Source organism: Chelonia mydas, chromosome 9 (genome assembly GCF_015237465.2).
Source record: "Chelonia mydas isolate rCheMyd1 chromosome 9, rCheMyd1.pri.v2, whole genome shotgun sequence".
NCBI classification, from domain to species: domain Eukaryota; kingdom Metazoa; phylum Chordata; order Testudines; family Cheloniidae; genus Chelonia; species Chelonia mydas.
Genome location: NC_057855.1, coordinates 99,707,904 through 99,723,976, shown reverse-complemented (window position 1 = coordinate 99,723,976; position 16,073 = coordinate 99,707,904). Strand labels below are relative to the sequence as shown.

General features: G+C 44.0%; 1 protein-coding gene across 16 annotated transcripts in view; it reads left to right on the top strand.

Annotated features, from left to right (window-relative positions):
• The window catches only part of HTR2C (5-hydroxytryptamine receptor 2C), a 435,377-nt gene that overhangs the window by 294,183 nt on the left and 125,121 nt on the right, over positions 1-16,073 (top strand). The window lies entirely within an intron of this gene.

The following is a 16,073-nucleotide window of genomic DNA, read 5'->3' as shown; positions in this document are numbered from 1 at the left end:
CTTAAAAACTTCTAAGAGCTCATATCTGAGCAGACCAGTGTACTCCAGTCGGGTTGCTGTTTTGGAGCTGTTTAGAAATGTTTGCTTGATTAAAGACTTTGTTAGCATTTATTGCTTTTGACTCCTTGCAACTTTTAATTAACCCCAATGTCTCCCATGGTTTTACATTGGCTTGTGCTTTGCCCACCTAGCGTGTTTTCGCTCCGCTACAATGCAGCTTTGCACTTGTGCGCAGCTACACTGGTTTGCTCTACCGCCGTTTCAGCTGGACTGAAAAGCTAGTTCGAGTCCAGGGAGTGAGCTGGGTGAGCACAGCTGCCAGGGCTGCTCACTGGGAGAAGGAAGGCACATACAGATGTTGAGAAAGAAATTCGCTTTGCAGTCAGTGCATGAGACCTGTCTCTGAAAGGACTGTTACATTCAGGAAAAGTTTTCAGCCTAGTAATTCAAGATGCTTTATCACTGTAGCACCAACGACAGCCTCCCATTCCTGGGGTCCTTTCTTCTTCCTCCAGATGAATGAACCTCATCTGTGCACCCTCTCCTGAAACACTGCATTGAAAATGGCTTTTAAGCTGACGATCAGGACTGCTGGTGACGGCAGCACCCAGCAGCCGGGAGAGGTGCTTTCCCCCTGGCCGTCTGATCCTCTCCCAGGAGGGCAATGCAGCAGGAAAAAATGGGGGTGTGGAGGGTCAGGATTGTGCCCCCTAGAGGTGTGTGCAGGTCTCTCTCCTCCCACACGGCAGCAGACCGTGTGGTGTCTTGCTGATGTTCTTGGGGTCTGCGCGGGGTGAGGGCAGGGACCGGATGTGGGTGGAAGGAGTGGGTGGAGCCAGGAGAAGTCACATCATCCCCTTGTGGCCTGCAGAGTTTACCAGGGAAAGGTTGTCTCTCCAGCCTGGAGATGGGGGAGGCGAGAAACTCCCTTTAAGGGGGATCCCCAGGGTAGCTGTGGCCAGGGGCAGTCCCTGGGCAGGGAGTGGGGTCACCAGGAGCACAGGGCCAATGCAGAGGCTCTGGGCCTCCCACTCGGGGCGGGGGAAGGAAATTCTGTTCCCCTGACGGAGCCCTAGGAGGAACCCCCCTACCCCGGGGCAGGAAGGCACACTCTGGCCCATTGTAGGAGATCAATGAATTAATTTTTCTCTGTGTGTGGGAACCCAATGCTCAGTGTGGGTTGTTCTTCCTCCCTCTGTGCCTGATCCATAGAGGATGTGAGGCCGGAACAGCCCCAGCTCCAGAGCCTGGTTCTTTAGCTGAAGCTGTTGAGACCTGTGCTTTCAGTTCCGGAGGTCCCTGGTGTGTTGACGGAGTGGGCAGCTGTTAGCCATGGCTTACCACCTACCCTCCAAAACTCAGCACCAGCCAGAGCTTTCTTTTCTAAACATAAACCACTGTCAGATGTTTCTTTCCGTTCGTCTTTTCATTATTTTGATGGAAGAAAAGTACTGTTAAAAGTTTGTGAAGACACATTTTAATAGCGTGTGCACACTGGCCTGACAGCTGCACGGTTTCTTTTCCTCCCGACTAGACAAGTTTCATCCTAGTTTATATGAAGAAGTTGATCTTGCCAGAATTGGTAGCCTCATGCACCTGCCCTTTGCTTTTCATTCTATTGCTGAGGTTAAAGTACTCTGGGATAGGGGGATGTGACTTGTAAATGGACCTGGAGTGCTTCCAGCCTTCCTGTAGCACAGATCAGTTCTTTATTGTTTGTACTGCTAGTGGGTAGAGACCCCCTCTGAGACAGGGACCCCAATGTGCTAGGCGCTGTGCAAACAAACACTGGGAGACAGCCTCTCCCCCAGAGAGCTTGCAGTCTAAGGCTAAGGATAGACGAAGAGATAGAGCGTAGAACCAAAGGGAACAAAGTCGTGGTTTGCAGATCACATGTTAGTGCCATGATTTTTATTGTGTTGGTTGATTTCTTTCTCTCGCCCGCCCCGTTCAGCAGCCAGAGATGGAGATACTGTAGGAGTAGCTGGGAATAGCCTGGTGCTGTCCGACTTCATAGGCTAATTTTGATCCCACTTGGCAGTTGTTGGTTGGAAGCTTGAGTGCAGCTCCGGAGTAGTTTGGTGTTTGCTGAGAGGAGGGATGGCCAGAGGAAAATATCCAGTAACAATGTCTGGGGGAAAGGGAGGGACATCGGGCACAGTTCCGAGTAAGCCCAGAGGCCCTGAGGGTGGGTGCTGAGACAAAGTTCTGCCATGGCGAGCCTCAGACCTCCACTGCTTCTTCTCCCCAGGAGAGACCCGAGCCCTTTCTCACAGCCACCTTTCTTTGGGCATTTTTCTTTAAATCAGGCTGCCAAAGACGTATTTCCTCCTTTGTCCCAAATGTGTCAACCCCTACCCCCTCCACACTCCCCAAATTACACCTGCCTGCAGCCCAGGAGAGCCAGTAGTCAGCCCTGGGCCAGTCAGTAATGTAAAGTCTCATACCTTGCTGCCTTGCTTTTACATGGCAAGGGTGGTCAACTATGTAAATAGAAAGGGTGAAAAATAAAACCAGCAGTCGATGTGACAGGCCTCGAGGAGCCATTGACTCTGAGTTTAGGCACAGTTACCTGCCTCTCTCGCCCCCATCTCCCGGCGATACTGGATGTGAAACTGGAAAGTCAGACCAGTGACTGAGAGGCAGGGGGTGAGGCTGGCGTTAACGCTACAAGCGTTCAGCCAGGTTTGCCGCTGAGCACTCGCAGTCTGGAAGGGGAGGGAAGGTTTGCTCTATACACTTTTACTTGCTTTACAAAAACTCGCAGAGGCTTCATGTAGGTAAATCATGGCGGGGACTGTTTGTCTTCCTTTAACATGCCTCTTCTGGAGGCTCTTCAGTGTTTAATGTGGTAGCCCTTAAACTCCAGAGACCTGAGTTCAGGTTAGGGATGGGACACACAGAAAAAGAAATACAGACTCCAGGCCTTATAGCTGTTCTACACAGACAGAGACCAGGGAGTGCCAGGGCTGGCCTGCCAGGACGTCTAGTGGGAGCAAGGCCTTAGGTGTATTCCTGGCACTGGGTGATCCAGGAAGTTTGGCTGCTTACCAAAAACTTTGTGGCACTTCCAGACTTCCTTCTGGCCTCCCTCACACTATGGGTTTTCATACAGTCCTCAGCTCTCACATCGCAGTAACCATCTCTCTCTCCAGGCCTTGGCTGTTACAGAAGTGCTCTGTAAAAGAGCGATCTGTGTATATATGTAAATAGGAAGTGAATAGAAAGGTGCCAGTAGAATGTGTGGTGATGTTCCTGGGTTTTGCAGGACCAAGAAAACTAGCTACTTTCCACTGCAAGGGCTTCATGTGTGCGGCTGGTAATAATGGTTGTGCTGTCACGCTGGGTAATGGAGGGGGGAAACAAGCAGAGGGTTTTGTTCTGGGACCGTGTATTCCCAAAGTATCACAATGTGTGTCTGCTTTCCACTGGAAAACCCTGACTGGCTCCTTTGTGGTACAGAAGCAAATATAAAGTTGGACCTTGGGCCTTTTGTCGAGAATTTTCTGCTGGCATTTTCCAAACTGTTCTTGATGGTGATCTACAGAGAAAGAGGCAGTCATGCATTGACCTGGCTGTGGTAAAGGTGGCTCTCTCTTCCCCCAGCACTCTGTAGGTATAGCTCATGTTAACATAACTGAGAGCTGTGCAGTTTTATCAACCTTCTTCCAGACATTCGAGAGATTCAGAAGCGGCAGATGTGTGTGGAATTGCAACATAAGAATCCAGGAGCTTTCAAGTCTTGACAATAATGTAACCCTTTGTTACTGGCAGATTTTAATAGGTTTCCGTGGCTTGGAAAGGGACACCCAGGGTTAAGTATTTACATTAGAAATCTATCATTTTGACTGTGGCCAAAGTTGTAACCTAGCTATGAAAACGTATTCAGGAGTCACATTTACCATAAAGACAGGTTTCAGAGTAGCAGCCGTGTTAGTCTGTATTCGCAAAAAGAAAAGGAGGATTTGTGGCACCTTAGAGACTAACCAATTTATTTGAGCATAAGCTTTCGTGAGCTACAGCTCACTTCATCGGATGCTGTAGCTCACGAAAGCTTATGCTCAAATAAATGGGTTAGTCTCTAAAGTGCCACAAGTCCTCCTTTTCTATTTACCATAAAGCATCTTACTGGGGAGCAATTTTATTCCCTCCAGTGATCCCAGTAACTGGTGTGGCTTTGTGCTGCTATAAGGAGACATACAGCTGTCCTCAGCCAGGGGTGGTTGTCTATGAGCACCAGCAGGGCTGTTCCTGGTTGTGTGTTGGTTGGAAACCTGATGAACTGTACTTGTGGCTATTCTGAATGGCTGCTTATGCACACGTACCAACTGTGACTCTGTTCCCAGAGGCAGTGCCTTCAGAAGCATATCATTGCTTCTGGCACTCTGATACCAACCCCAGAAATTTGGAGAAGCTGTCTTGCTCCCCCTGCAAGATGTTTGCGAGATTGGGTGAGACCAATTCGGTCATCCATGTGCCCACTCTACTTGGGCTCTGGTTCAGATATGTGCCCCGGGTTACTTATGGGCAGCACAGCATGGGGAGGACGTGACCAGCCCTCTGTGGAGAACTGTGTCCAGTTTTGGGCCCCACACTTCAAGAAGGATGTGGAAAAATTGGAAAATGTCCAGCGGAGGACAACAAAAATGATTAGGGGGCTGGAGCACATGACTTATGAGGAGAGGCTGAGGGAACTGGGATTGTTTAGTCTGCGGAAGAGAAGAATGAGGGGGGATTTGATAGCTGCTTTCAACTACCTGAAAGGGGGTTCCAAAGAGGCTGGATCTAGACTGTTCTCAGTGGTAGCAGATGACAGAACAAGGAGTAATGGTCTCAAGTTGCAGTGGGGGAGGTTTAGGTTGGATATTAGGAAAAACTTTTCCACTAGGAGGGTGGTGAAGCACTGGAATGTGTTATCTAGGGAGATGGTGGAATCTCCTTCCTTGGAGCTTTTTAAGGTCAGACTTGACAGATCCCTGGCTGGGATGATTTAGTTGGGGATTGGTCCTGCTTTGAGCAGGGGGTTGGACTAGATGACCTCCTGAGGTCCCTTCCAACCCTGATATTTTATGATTCTATGGTAGCCAGACGTTGTGAATGGAGAGCCTGAGCCAGAGGTAAAGCAGGATTTCATACAAAGCTATTCATGCCTGAAAGTGCTAACAGCTTTAAACAATTGCTGTTGTTGAGAAGTTCTTCCTTCATGTTCTGTAACTATTAAAATTTGCTGAGATCTGGGGCAGTTAACAGTTTTTCTGTGCAGATCCAGATTGCAAACAGAAGGGTTGTGTAAATTATATTAAATAATTAATGTAAAGGCAGAAGTTCCTTTCATCCATATTCTCTGGATAGAATGCATATCTGCTGCCTCAGCCCTGCCTGTTACTGACGGGTTCAGCTCCTGCAGGAGCTAAATGTTAACTTTCTGCCTGCCAGCTCCACCACAGGGGACACAATTTGCTCTTAGGAACAGCTGCTGCCGATTCCAAAGAGACATCAGCATTTTGTCTGATGACTTAATCAACATGTCACTCTCCCCGGTCCTATTTCTGGATTCAAATATGGGTACGAAATGATATGTTTTTTTAAAAACCAGGTTAGAACATGTCACTGTGATTAAGTTTCTTGAGTTGAAAAAATGCCTAACAAATCCAAACCCAAGCCCGATCCCTGAGTTGGTCTTGAACCCAAATTCCGAACTCTAGCCAGAACCTAATCCAGATCTGAACACCACCTCTCTGCCCCATTTTTACTTTAATCGAAGCCATCCAAGGCAGTGAGTTTTGTGGTGTTTAATGAAGAATGGCACACTGGTTCAAGTTTTCTTAGAACTTGGCCCAGTTTCCTCACAAGATTTATGGGTCTGACTTTTGTGTGTTTTGGGGAGTCCATAATGAAAGTTTTGCACATCTGTATGTGTATTGTTCACTGTGTGTTGCGTTGTTAACATGAATAAAAAGTGAACAAAACAGAAAATAACAGCACTACCAACCAATCAACCTCAGTTGGACAGTTACCTTTCCAAAGAAACATTGGGGTGACTCTTTAAAGTGGGGGCCTCAAAGCACTGGCTAGAGGGAGCTTGAATGCACATGCTGCAGCTTTCCATGTGCAGTTCTGTTAGCACACCTCAGGTCAGTTCTGGAAGACTTCTCTCTTCTAGTCTTGGACATTTCTTGAGCAGACAGTGTTTGAATGTGGCTGAAGAAATCTGCAATAGGGATTAGGCTGGGTCAATCTGTTGTGACATTGCAATTCTGAAAAACATTGATGCTCTGTCTAGCACCATGGCCAAAATACCTAGAATCACTAGAAGGAGCTTGTGGGAATGATAACCAAACGTGGCGCCTTGTCCCCGGCAGAAGCCCCAGAAGACTCAATTAAAAGTCTTTAACTGGTCTGTTGGTTGCCTGTCAGAACCAGCAGAAAGCAGTTGAATTTTTCATCTGGGATTTTCCATGCCAGTACGTAGGCTGAAGTTACTGAGAGGAAAGATTGGCAAACAATAATGAATACATACATTGTTTATTCGTGTCGCAGCTGATCTCCGCTGCCTCTCTGGCTTTCTCTCTATTATTATTCTCAGTCTTGTGCATATTTTTGCACCTGGAGGTTGCTCCCTGGTACAAAGTTTTCCACATTACACTGAACCCTGGTGACAACAAACTTTTTTTCCAGGGAAAATAGAACCAAACTGGAAATGCCAGTATGTGCGATCCCATCCCTTCTTCCCAGACCATACAGGCAGTAATGAGTGTCACCAGTGACTTCAGTGTTATTAACTCTAATGAGGTTTGGCAGAATTGGATTTTGATTTTCTATAATTTCAGTGGATAATATCAATGTTTATTTTTAAGTAATTTTTTAAAGATTTTTATGTATTTAAATTTTCACAGTTGTGTGAGATTGAGTGGGGGGGGGGTGTCGGACCATGATTACTTAATGATGCTGTGATTCAAAAAGTTAAAGCTTTATGACCATTAAAAGACAAATTGTGAGCATCATATGTCAAAATATACAAAGTAAATATCCATAAATCAATCTGCAAACAGCATTTTTCTTACTTTGCCTTTCTCTAAATTTTGATGAAAATATTTTGTTGTCAGTCTGTGTGTGGATGGTGAAATTGATGTGTACCGTCATTTACTGATGAAAATCTAATCCTTCCAAGCCTAACTACAGAGCACGCAGAGTGAGGTTGGGGCTGAATGGCACAAAGAGGAGATACAGGTCCTGCCCTCAAGTAACGTATGTAAAGAAAAGCGGATCTTCAGTGGAAAGGGAGGGTACTCAGCTCTTCCTAAGATCAGGCTCTCAGTACTATATGCCGTAACCTGGGAAACTGTAGCGTTTCCCAGTAAATTTCATTGGTTGGCACAGTGTGACTTCTGACTTGTTCTCCTTTGGTCTGTGGAAGCACTAAGTTGTATGGATCAGCAATTCTTCCATTTTCCGCTCTCTAACAAGCACTTATGAGAACGCTTACATTTTCTAGCACATCCGTGGTTTCCAAAGCTTTTATTTCTTTGAAAATGTTCAATGTTCTTTCAGGGGAAGTTTGGCTCTGTTAGAAGGGTGGTCGCTATGAGACATAAACAAGTTCAATGAATGTAATCACTTAGGAGTAGGTATAAAATGAAAGATGTATCATGGCTGAAGGCTGATTGGAGCACCAGAAAATCTTATACTCTCTGGTTATGTGACTTACAGTTTTGGTTCTAAGTGGAACAGGGCAAAACATTTATTGCTAAATGTCTTTAGGGGAAAATGTGCTTGTTTCAAAGTTCACATAACTTGTGCAAAATTGCACCAAGGTAGCTTTTGTTTGAAGTGTATGTAAGAGAGGCAGCAATGTCTAGTGAACGGAGCAGGGCTTGGGAGCCAAGAACTCCTGGCTTCTGTTCTGGTGTGAATAGGATTTGGGGGATTTCCAGGAAAGGGGTTATCCAGAATGATTCTTGCAAATTGTTGGAAAGGGAAGGAAAGAAGAGGAAAACTCTGGGTAGGAGGAAGGGAATGTAGCTGCCAAACACCTATGATACTGAAAATATCCAATACCTGTTATAGTGTGAAAGGTTAGCTAGAAGATACTGGGATGTGATGCTGATAAGTCTGGTTGGAGTAGAGAAGGGAGTTTAACTCCCCATTTTTGCAATGCATATCACTGAATTAAAATGACCATTTTGCTGGAGGTGTTTGGATAAACATTCATAGTGACTGCCAACAAAATCTAATTTTCATCACAACTTCTGGTTTCTGCAGAATCCACTTCTATCTGGTGCTGTACACTTTAATGCATCTAATTAATTCACTTGATTAATTTGCTAGTAACTACCTGCCATGGAAAAAAAAAGATTCCGATACTATTATTCACCGCTGCCTTTGGGGCAGTAATTAGGTTAAATAATGTGTTTAATTTCCAGTGCTTTTTAAAATAAAATAAAATGTTAAGAGAATGCACCATAAAATTAGATTTTTGTAAGCCCCTTATCTTCAGCTCCCAAGACACCATTTATCCCTATATCCAGCTTCATAAGTCAAGATGCAACCAAAATGAAGGGGTGGATTCTAACTGGATGTAACTCTTTACTTACTAGGTTTGCTTCTAATCTTGCTCACTCCCTTCTTGTATTACTGTAATTCCATTGCATTCAGTAGAGTTGCTCCTAATTTACACCATTCTTACTGAGATAAGAATCCGACCTGTTACATTTGTCCTAAATATCTTGATACACAGTTTGTTCTGTGTGTCCCAGAATAGAAAACAATTGGAGACAATCTGCCATGCTTTCTCACATAAATAATAGCTTACTCTGGGTATGGCCTCAGTGGCATCAACGTCAGTTCAGCAGATGATTCCTAATCCTGAATTTCACAACCTTTAATTAGTCCACACCAGTATTCAAAACCACCAAAATATGTGGTACTTCAGTAGCATCTTGATTGTCACCAAGAAAAGTTCTGAGGTCTCTGCTGAACTGACAGCTGGTTGATATAAAGTTCATGTCTAGTTACTATATTGTGTTGTTTAACAAAAGCAGCTGTACGTTAGGGAGAATGGGTACAGATGGCATAAGGGAAAATAAGTGAAATCATTGAGAGCAATCTGTGTACACCAGCAGTCTGCACTTATCCTTGAATAAACATATTACCCCAATTTTCTGACATTTTCACCACAATCCACAGTGGATGTAAATGGCTGCTAAATAATAACTATTGTATTCATCCTGGAGGTGGGTGCTTCATTTTTACTCTGGATGTAATAAGGTAAAAGATCTGGGAAGGAAACAAGAAATTAGACAAAACAGAGAGATTGCCGCCTCTCCTGACCCTGCACACATTGCTCACTCGTGCGCTATATACTGTCTTTGACATGATGCAGAACCTCTCTTTATCATACAAAGAAGACTCGGCACCCATTGCCAGCTCTTTCAGCTGATGACACTGTACCTCTTCCCCAGGCATTGGAATGATTGTCTGATATAGGGTATGAAGAACAAATCTGTTGTTTGCACAGAATTCAGCACCTTCTGAACATTTTATTAGATAATTAAATGAATGGAGCTTCTCGGTGAATGTATCTCTCTGAATCCTGTGTTATTATTATAATAATAATGGTTATATTCTATAGCAGCTTGCCTCCAAAGACCTTCAAGTATTTTACCACCCACTTCACAACAGCCGCGGTGATGTACAGTGTGTGTACTGGGCATTGTACTCATTATTTTGATGACTGAACTGAGGTCTGGGATTAAACTGATATGGCAAAGGTGACACAGTGGCCCTGGGGCCATAGGACACACAGATCCTGAATCTCGGTCTCCTGCTCTAACCACTACAGTCACTGTTTCCTTCATACTTATTAGTTACTCCATAATTATCCTCTAAGTCAAAATATTGTAAAGTTTTTACCATAACTGCAGGATACTGTAATATATGTCTCAGGTCTAGATGCTTTCTGTACCCCCAAAGCTCCTTATTTAAATCAATCAGCAGGCGTTAAGAATAATCTGGAAAGGGTTCAAGCAAGTGTGTGGCCATGCAGTAATTCTTCAGACACTGGGGAAGGGAACCAAGTTAACCCATTCCTACATACTCTTGAAGTTTCAACATCTTTTTAGCTGGTACTCTGAGCAGCATGACCTTAGTTTGTGGGCTAGGGAGAAACAATGGTTAGTCTTAGTTCAGTGTAACATCACTGAACAGCACTCTCCTGACCAGAGGAGGTGAATCAGGGCAGCAGTCCATGCACCAGCAGCAGCAGTAGGTTATGTTAGGCATGCTGGTAAGGGATGTATTCAGTATTATCCTAACGAAATACATGGACAATTGTTACACAATACTCCCCTGTATTCACACCCTACACACTATTGCAATAATCTTTGTACAAGAGATGCCTTGTAAGGTGTCATTTGAAAACTCATAATTTGTTGGTCAGTATTATCCTGGTAAAATATGTGTGGCAACATTGTATGAGAAGTTGTAAGATTCCCCTGTAGGATTTTATTAGTCCATATTCCAAACCCCATAACCTGCCCAGGCAGAAGTCAGGTCTGTCCTAAACAAAGGAAGCAATGTGTACTTGTCTTAATTTGCATTTAAGCAGTTAACAGAGTCATCAAGCAGGGAGGGAAAACAAAGGAAATTCAATTTCAACAGGAGAAAAAAACCAGCAGAGAATATCCTTCCATATAAACTGTTTGTCTCCTTGGTGTCAGCTGGAAATGTTTTTCAGGAGGGGTACTGAAACTATAGAAAGGAGGGACAAACACCCCAAGGCACCCCTGTCTCTTACCCTGCCCACCTCATTCTCCACATCTGAGAAGGAAATAGCCGTTGGACTCTAGGCAAGGGTTCCTGACCTGAGAGTTTGATCAGTAATCTGCTGGAGCATATGGTGAGAAAATGTGCTGTGTAATTAAGATAGTTTTGTAAGTAGTACTAGTAAACGTTTTATCTTTATTTTTCTTGTAACCATTTCTAATTTCCATGCCTCATTACTTGTACTCACTTAAAATCTTTTTTTTAGTAGTTAATCATAGAATCATAGAATATCAGGGTTGGAAGGGACCTCTGGAGGTCATCTAGTCCAACCCCCTGCTCAAAGCAGGACCAATCCCCAACTAAATCATCCCAGCCAGGGCTTTGTCAAGCCTGACCTTAAAAACTTCTAAGAAAGGAGATTCCACCACCTCCCTAGGTAATGCATTCCAGTGTTTCACCACCCTCCTAGTGAAATAGTGTTTCCTAAATAAATAATAAATAATAAACTTGTTTTGCTGTTTTATCTAAGCCAGTACGTTAAATTGAAGTGTGTGTGTAACTATTTAAGATAAGAAGATGGCATATTATTCCCTAAAGGAATAACAGAGCTGGGCATACAGAACGTACATTTCTGGGGGAAGATCCAGGACTGGGGGTGTGCTGGGGTCACCCTGCAATGTAACCAAGGCTGGTGAGAGCCAGGGTGTGGCTGGGTGGGTGCAGTTACACACAGACACTCAGGGGGTGCCCTGCATGCTGGAGGCTGTTTGTGAGCAGCCTAGGTGGGAGCTGCTACAGCAAGGCACCCAAGGTTGCAGGGCAGGGGTGACACAGCCCCCCCCCCCGTCTGTCTCCTTCATACTAGATTGTGTCCTGGTACGTCACAGCCATGTCCTTGGACTCCGGAGAAGGCCAGGAGTATTTCCTGGTGAAATCCCTCCATATGTGTATTGCAGTGTTCTAATGAGACACAACAATGGGAAAGTTTCTTTCCTGAAAACAAAAGGAAGCTGAAGATGCTTCAGTGAGTTGGATTACAAAGACTGGGCATGTAATAGGATGGCTTGCCCATGGGCTGGAACGCCTGGGGCTAAGCCTTCTAGGATGAGCCGCACCTGAGTTGAATAAGGTGATCCCAGGATAAAAAAAGCAGCAAGTCACAGGAATGAGGAGCAGGGAGCCCAGGGAATGGCAGCTAGGTTTGTGGACACTGTAGGGAGCAAGATTGGCCCTGCAGGGCCCTGAGTCGGCAGGGAAACGAGCTGAAGAAGCAGGAGCGAGTGAGAGAAAGCTCTACAGGCAGGCAGCTTGGGAAAGAGCAAGCAGGGGAGAGCGGAAATCCCCAGCTGGGATGAAGACTCTGTGAATGTATTTTGTGCTATGTTGGGCTAATCAGGAGAGAGACATTGAACTGCCTGGGGCCTAGAGAGCCAGTCTCTATCAGAGAATTCAATAAATGGGACCCCCTGTGGGGACTGTTTGTGCCACCTTTGAACTGTGAGTTCTTAAAGGGCCCGGAAGAGGGGAAATGGAGGCAGAGCGCAGTAGAGTGACCTCTGGCCACTAGGAGGCACACAGGAGGTGGTTGAACAATATTTCAGGGTACCTTCCAATGGTGCTGCTGGTGAGGAGGACATCTGCAGAGAGAGTAAAGGGAAATGCACTAAAGATTTAAGCTGTCATTTAATGTACCCCTACAGTCTGTGTCACAGGACCAAGGCGTTGTAATGTTCATGCCCATCGTTGGCTGAGCAAAGTTATGGACTTTTAATAGACTTACCAATGTGGGCATTAAGCCTTTTAGTGTCCTGCTTTGGTTGTCTCTCCATTCTGCCTCTTCCTGTGAGGTCAGCAAGGCATCAAACATAGCGGGATGATAGTGGCCAGTGAATCCAACCGCACAGCACTGAAAAGATCATACATGGGAATACAGTTTGTTACTCTCGCCTTCCCTCTCCGAATACGCTGCACGAAGCACCCAAATTCTTGCAGTGGAGATCATAATAGCCAGAACATAGACTGAGTCAATTCCCCCGAACTGGTTGTGACAAGATGGGGTGGAATGAAATACATTCTGGTTAACACATTATAACTGGAATGGACCTTGGGAACCCCCAGGGTCTCATTCCAAGTTTAGATAGAGGGTCCGGGTTGATCCTACACACAAGGAGACTCAAAGCCAGGGACAAAGGCTAAGCAGACAACTTCATTGCTCAAGTGATAATCCTGGAGCCATTGCCTAAAAAAAAAAGTGGGGGCATATTTTTGTAATTTAGGTTTCTGTAGCCTTCTGAAAAGGCCATTACCCCATTGCTTGCACTGATTTTTATAGGTAGATTCTGTACGTTAAAAATGAAGCGTTATTGGATTAGTTATGCTAGCAAATAGCAGATATAGAGATGCCATCCAAACAGCAGCAGTTTGTTCACATTATTATTATAGTCCAACTCTGCCTTTGATAACGTACATGCGACTCCCATTGACTTCAGCAGAAGACACATGCAGGGGTTGAATTTGGCTCTTTGTTTACAATACAGTTTGTGGGGTTTGGAACAGGAATTAGGCCATTGTCATTTCTCTGACAGTGGCTGTTACTAAATGCATCAAAGGAAGGTTTAGCTTAATCACTTTTAAAATCCCTTTAGACTGCTAAAGTTGTGTCAAGGGGCCTAGTATAATGAGTGTTTGTCCCTTTGTTCTTGTATTATGAGAGAATGGATAAAGTAACCAAATGACCATCTCAGTACCATTCTTTATTTTATGTACCTCCATCCTGTCCATCTCTTGTTTGTCTCCATTCTAAAGAGCGCTAGTCTGCTAAACCTCTCCTCATGCCACGTCTCTCTGTTGTCATTTTCCTCACCCTTCTCTGGACCGTGGTGAAACACTCAGATGCTATGATTGTTAGCATGGTATAAAAGTCCAGCTGGCTGTGGATAGACTGGAAGAAGGTAGCAGAATTGTCCCATCTGGCAGCTGCAGAAAACAATGGTTTCAAATAAAAACAAAAATATTAACAAAAGATGCACATAAGTATGTATAACTGTGCGGAGTGTATGTACGTCAGCAAAAAGAATTGAATTAAGACTGAACAAACATATTTCATGCCAGACCTTCCTAAACTTCCAGCAGCTCTTTTCCTTAAGTCTGTCAGAATGGCCGTGTGATTTATGCCACTGTAATTTTGATTCAAGATTACTCTATAAGTGATGAAAGGCATTCAGGTGCCATCACAAATATATACTCTGTTCTGATACCTATATATCTTCTTATATATTGCTTTCAATCCAGCTCAGCCAGTTAGTTCCCATATAGCATACCCTTCAGCATCAAAGCCAGTAAATATATAAATGTAACATTACTATAGACATGTAGTTTGCACAGGTAGATAATGTAAACATACAGGGACCACTGTGTTAACAAAGACCATGTCAGTCGCAAGATCAGATTAATAGATTTTAAGGCCAGGAGGGACCATTGTGATCATCTCGTCTGGCTGCCTGCAGGACACAGGCCAGAGAGTTTCACCCGTTACGATTCCTGCATCCAGCCCAATAACTTGTAGTTCTAGATGAGAATTATGCCCCTTCCCTTTCCATATATTCTCTGTCAGTGTTCAGAACCACATTTTAATAAATACTGATGGATAGGCACTCCTTTTAGTTTGTATATCTTTCCGAGAGCAACCAAGACAACTCGTTCACACTCTGAACGCGTTTTGGGGCAGATGCATTTCCTCAAGCAGCATCATGCTTTTTCTTTAGCAGATATACCACCACTTCTTGATTTTAGCTGAGCAGGTTAGCCCATCACTTCCCGGTGGTTAGTTTTAGCTTTCGCATCATTATGTGCATTACAGTGTCCTCCTGAGACATGAGCAGTGTCTTAAGTTTGCATTGCAAGTGGCTCCTGATTAGTTAAGTCGGGTGCTAAGATGTATAGATTTTAAAGCCCTTGAGAAATAAAGAATTGTAGCTTGATCCAGAACATGTTGACAAACAGAAGCAAGAGCTGGTTCATGAGATAAATGTTTCCATAACTTTCCTCTTAGGTTTCTTTTCCCTTCCCTTCAACTTCTCTTAGTTAGTGCTTACGAAATGGAAGGAGAATGCAGGAACTGCTACTAAAAATACATTAGATGAGCAATTAGGATATCAAAATCTGTCGACTTTTTTATCCAGAGTGTCTTCCAGGGGAAGAGCTATAAAGTAAAGCAGGTTTATCGCTTTCAGCCTGGTCAGAGTAATGGTTCCTGACAGAAGCCAAGGGTGATTCCTGAAGCTGGTTTATGTTGAACTTCCCTGCAAATGGAGGTAGTTTGAAGGTCTGCAGACAAGTGTTGTTTGTGGCAGGGCAGGAGACTAGTTAAACTAAAAGAGTAAAGAATGTGCCTTGCTCCTTTCCTTGTAACGTCATCATCTCCTTGCTTTTTGTGCCATTTTGTCCTTCATATCATTAATCTGACACCTAAATATGATTGGAACTGTCATTTAGCAATTGGTTTATTTCTGTAGTCATGTTCCATCATAATTTTGGGTCTTGGAGAAGCAGAGCATTTCACCCGAGATCGGAAAATGTGGTATTACCCAAAAACAGCCAGCATGTGCTTGCGATTAGAAATTCATTTAAATGGTCTAGTGTTTTACAGGCATGTTATTTTCTCCTTTTCTTTCTTACTGTGATATGAAGATTGAATCATATTTTTAAATGAAATATGAATCCTGCTGGACTGTAAACATGACTAATGTGCCTCATGACATTATTGTGAACTGATAATTCCAAAGACCTTTGTGAATAAGCCTTTGTTATGGTGACATCTTAGTGCTTCTGACATGTAAGATAATGAGCAGAGCTGATAAGCCTCAAGTAAGTTTTGCTGATTGGCGCTGAATTAATATAAAGGCCTGAACCAGATCTGGGCATTACTTTTTTCTCTTTCTTGGTAAATGTGGTAATGTTGGACTCAGCTTTGGTTCTCAGCTCCTCAAAAATACACTTCAGATCTTTGGATTAAACTGGTTTACTCCACTATATCAGTGGGTCAGAGATCTGCTCTAGAGGAAGGAGCCATTTGCTGACTATACTCTGTTCAGTAAAGATTTTAAATACGTTACTGCTATCTGATATCATCTAACCTGGACTGTGCTCACAGGTCTTCGACGTTGGATCAGGCCCTTGGAGAAACTATTCTCAAATGTTATTTGTATTTATATTGTCCAAAGTAGTTCTTTATACGCGCTATGGAATCATAGAAATGTAGGCTTAGAAGGGACCTTGAGAAGTCATCTAGTCCAGCCCACTGTGCTGAC